The sequence below is a fragment of the Notechis scutatus genome, chromosome Z (genome assembly GCF_049901735.1).
Source record: "Notechis scutatus isolate UNSWTSFEM ecotype Mainland chromosome Z, rNotScu1.2, whole genome shotgun sequence".
Classification (NCBI taxonomy): Eukaryota; Metazoa; Chordata; class Lepidosauria; order Squamata; family Elapidae; genus Notechis; species Notechis scutatus.
This window is the reverse complement of record NC_142025.1, coordinates 39262084-39267134: the sequence shown is the minus strand read 5'-3', so window position 1 is coordinate 39267134 and position 5051 is coordinate 39262084. Positions and strand designations below refer to the sequence as shown.

At 46.4% G+C, this 5051-nt stretch overlaps 1 pseudogene; it reads right to left on the bottom strand.

Moving 5' to 3' along the window:
* Nucleotides 1-19: 19 nt before the first annotated feature.
* Nucleotides 20-4745, bottom strand: LOC113418753 (lipid droplet-regulating VLDL assembly factor AUP1 pseudogene; annotated as a pseudogene).
* Between the last annotated feature and the right edge of the window lie 306 nt (nt 4746-5051).

Genomic DNA, 5051 nt, shown 5'->3' with positions numbered 1-5051 from the left:
TGCCTTGGTGACATCCAGCATGTGGTGGACTAGGGGTCCCCCGAACCCTAAGGGCTGTGGTCAGTACTGACAGTCGCCTGTTTGGAACCAAGCTGCAGAAATGGCAGGCAAGTTCCATTTGGGCGAGCAGTGTGCAAGTTTAGCTGTGGCTTGCGTGAAGGGAGATGAGCAGAAGGTGGGGGACCACTGAGCTAGGGAGTTGACTACGAAGGTCAAGGCCTAAGGGCCGAAAGAGGAGCAGGCACATCGCGCTCCCTCGGCCCCCTTAGGATGGGAAGGTCAAGGCCTAAGGGCCGAAAGAGGAGCAGGCACGTCGTGCTCCCTCGGCCCCCTTAGGGCAGTGACAATCCAACCTCCCACCTACCTAGCTTTTGCCCCCCTGGGGACATATTGCCACCACCAAGGAATGCAAGCCCAGGTGGCAGGACCCTAATGGTGGGTGCGCGTTTCCTTATTCAGCACCTGACACCCACCACCCCCTAAATACAGGACCCCTTCCCTCAGAGTCACTTGGAAGGGGGGCAGAGAGACCCCTTCCCCCAGAGTCACTTGGAAAGGGGGGGCAGAGAGACCCCTTCCCCCAGAGTCACTTGGAAGCGGGGCAGAGAGACAATTTGTCAGCGGCTGTGAGGCACGTAGACACCACACCCAACTCCACAGCTAGAAGCTCTTGAACTCTTCCTGGGTCTCCTCGGCTTCTCTGTACACAGAGGGAAGCCACTTTACTTGATAAACGGTGAAAGGAACGAAGAAAGTCCAAAGCAGCTCAGTGAACCAGGAAGCGCCAGCCACGCTCATAGCCACGAAGGGCCTCCAGACCTGCAGAGCCAATGGCTGCACTGCGTCCATGATGGAGAAGGGCCAGGAGCTGAAACGCAGCAGGCCCACCCGGCCATTGGTGGTCTCCTCCTCGGGGAAGAGCAGCAGCGGCGGATTGCCGCCCTGCAAGCAGTAGCCCTTCAGCGACTCCAGCAGCTCCGCGTGGCTCTCGGCGCCGGCCACCTCCAGGAAGACACGGGACCATCAGAGGAAGCCGGCGGCGCTGTTCAGCACGGGCGCGCTGCAGGAGGCCAGCAGGCCCAGGACGTTGTGGTCAAAGGGTGTGACGTGGTTGGCCCACCAGGACGCGGGCACGGGTGCTGCGCGGCCCTCTGCCACACGAAGAGGCCCCAGCACGGAGCACATGGCGTGCACCAGGAACCTGTGTGGGGCGCCGTCCGGGAGCGCACAGCTGATCAGGAAGACGTGCAGCCCCACAAAGAGCCGCACCAGCAGCAGGCACAGCCCCACCGGCACATAGAGCAGCAGCGCCAGCAGCACCGGAAGCGGCCCGTCGCTCGGCAGCCAGTGGGAGTCGAAGAGGTAGGTGGGAGTCGAAGAGGTGCTCGGGGCCGCCGCCGGCGGCAGCGGCGGTGGCGGCGGCCACACGGCGGCCGGGACGGGAGGCGGCTCTATACCTGCCTGGGCGCCTCGCCGGCCTTCACGGGCGAGCCGCAGGCGCGGCAGCCATCTTAGGCACCTGGAGGGCGACGTCTGTTCCTCGGCTGGGGAGGCTTTAGACTTTTGCGCTCTTGGCAGCGCCAACAGGGGTTTCGGGCATCGCCTGTCCTCAGTCAGGGAGGCTAGGGTGCCTTTAAACTTCGCGCTCTCTGAAACACAGGCAGTGGTGCCTTTCTCCTCAGTCAGGGAGACTTTGAGTTTCGCGCCCTCAAAAGGGCGCACGCAGCAGTGCCTGTTAGGCAGTGACTGTCTCCTCAGCTGAGGAGGCCTTTTAAATTTGGCGCGCGCAGAGATTGTCTGCGGCTCCTGACATTCAGTGGCTTCGGCTCTTTCTTCAGTGACTTAGCTCAGCTGTCTTGCCTGGGCGTCTCTGCTGTAATCCCATCCTCGTCGCCAGTGTTGTGTTGGCAGACGGACACACCAGGCAGACACAGAACTGAAGAATAACGTTGCTTTTATTTGAAGAGTAACAGGTTATCGTGGCTGCCCAGCTGGGCTGGCAGCCAGCTGGCTGGAGCAGCTGATGCCGTTTGACAGCTCCTTTTATAGTCTGCTGTCAAACGGCACCAACCAATGGGAACCGTCGGTGCTCCCGCTCAGAATGCGGACCAGATTGAAGACTTAGCTAGTCAGGGACACTACAAAAAGCACACCCAAATTTTAGTTTATTCTAGTTTATTGTAGGGTTACATTATCAGAATCTTGTAGGTCTTCCCTATCACCTTTACAACTCAAGAAATTAGGAAGTTTTCCTTCGGAGATGTTTAATGTGTACTCTATTGTATTATAAATGTGGAACTTTTAAAAGTAATCTAGACCAATATTTTTCGGTTTTAACAATTTTAAGATGTGTGGACTTCAACTCCTAGAATTAAAGGCCACATGTCTTAAAGTTGTTACAGTTGAAAAACATTGATTTAGACCACGGGTGTCTAACCCTGGCAACTTTAAAACTTGTAGACTTCCAACATCCAAAATTCCCAGCCAGCATGAAATCTACAAGTCTTAAAGTTGATTTAGACAATACATTCCTTCCTAATGGGGAAGACTGAGATTGGGAGTTAGCCAATGCAGATATTATAGATACTTTGTCAGTTGTATCACTCACAGAAAACATGATGCATGTTCCTTATTATTCTTACAGTGCTTGACCTCAAAAAAGACAATCTCATTTTTTCCAATTTGCTTTTGTGGCAGCTTTTTCAAAGAATCTCTGAGTCTGTGCATCTCCAAGTATGAAGTTTTTATTTAATAGTTATAATATCTGATCCACACAAGGGACCCCGTTTATAAATAAGTATGTGTTGTTTCTATGAGCCATAAAAACCAACCAGAAATTAGAATATTAAGACCATGTTTGTTTATGGTCTAGAGTGTAAACTTGTCAAGAGGAGGTTACTTCCTTCTTTATTTCCCACAAAGGATTACTGTGGAGAAAAGGATTAAAAACAGAACAGAACAAAATAGAATATAATGGAATAGACTTATTTATTGGCCACGTGTGACTGGGCACACAAAGAATTTGTCTTGGTGCATATGCTGTTAACGCACATAAAAGAAAAGATACCTTTGTCAAAAGTAAAGAATCATAAGGTACAGCACTTAATAGTTATAGGGTACAATAAGCAGTCAAATCATACTAGGAAACAGTGGGTATAAATCGTAAGGATACAAGCAACAAAGTTACAATCATACAGTCACAAATGGGAAGGAATGGGTGAAAGAAAGGATGGGAGGATTAATAGTAATAGTAATGCAGACTTAGTTTGACAGTGTTGAGGGAATTATTTGTTTAGGAGAATGATGGCGTTCAGGAAAAAACTGTTCTTGTGCCTGGTTGTTCTGGTGTGCAGTGCTCTAAGGCATCATTTTGATGGTAGAAGTTGAAACAGTTTATGTCCGGGATGTGAGGGGTCTGTAAATATTTTCACAACCCTCTTTTTGACTCATGCAGTATACAGGTCCTCAATGGAAGGCAGGTTGATAGCAATTGTTTTTTCTGCAGTCCTAATTACTCTCTGAAGTCTGTGTCTGTCTTGTTGGGTTGCAGAACCAAACCAGACAGTATAGAGGTGCAGATGACAGACTCAGTAATTCCTCTATAGAACTGTATCCACGTGAAATAGATACAATTTATGTAAATTTAATGCAATTGAACCAAAAGGAGTCCTGGAATCTTCTATGATATCTGTATTTTAATTTGCTCTGATAGAATCTATAGCAAACTTCCTGCAGATGGAAAAATGTATTTGGGACTTGTTTTCAGTAATTAAAAAGTACTGCCTGCGTCTATGCTAATTCAGAAAACACAATATTCCTTTTTGTATGTACTAAGTATTGTTTGCAATGTATATTCAGAAAATATAAAATGGTCATCACTGCAAATGTGAAAGAGGCAATTTGAGCATCTGTTTTGCCTTGAAAGTTGTGCCTCAGAATAGTAATTATTGGTCTTCCTTCGTATTTTAGAACACCTGCTTATCTTTGCCTGGAATTTGCAACGTCTGAGATCAGTTTTATTATTTTGCCTCATTAATTTACTTTGATGTTGCAACAGTGAGCTTCTATGTGCTTTGAAGCACATAATTATAACCAGGACATATCTTAAAGTGGGTATTTTCCAGCACTTGCTTTATCAGGGTCTGTTAGTGAAAGGAGGATTAGAAATGTTTGATATTTTACACTTCCTAATCAATATGGAAAGATCTTCAGAAAAGCCCATGGACTATGGAACAGGGAAGATACTTGTGTCCTCTTGCAATGGTTGGTAAATGTAACCCTCCATTTTATTTACTTAACATTTATATCCTCTATTATCCCTTGGAGCTTCATAGTATGTACTATAGAAGTGTGGTTTTTGTTCATACTGCAGAGATTCAAGGAACATGGAAAATAAATCTTTTCATTGGTCAAATGTACAGTCACTGTGCAATTGTTGTGGACTCTCTAGGGAATCTGAATTGCTGCTGTGTTGGATTTTCTTTGGATCTAAATTCTGACACAAATGAGGGTCAGGGGAAAAGCAACAGTGAAAGAGGAAATTTTTGTTGTGTCACAGTAAAAGCTTCCAATGATAATTTTATCGCAGTACTTGACAGCTCCCCTTTTACCATATAACTTTTAAAAGCTTTCTCTGTTTCCTGTCTATCCTTGTCTGGACTTGGAAGATAAGCAGAATTAAGCTTGGTTGGGATGCCATTAGGAATAGTGGAGCTGTAATCTAAAGGGGAACTCCATGGACACATTGTTATAATTTTCTGGGCAACCTGATGGAACCACTAAATAGGGTTGCTCCTCAAGTAAGATTGCACTTTTCTTTTACCTTAAGCCTAGAAAAAGCTCTTTCAGGTATTTTTATTTATTTATTTATTTATTTTATTTATTTGATTTGCCAATTGTTTACAAGATAATAAGTATAAGTGTATACATAGTTGTGAATACATGAAATGGGTACATATAAGAAAAATAAAAGAATAAGAGAAACAATAGGACAGGGACGGTAGGCACGTTGGTGCGCTTATGCACGCCCCCTACAGACCTCTTAGGAAAGG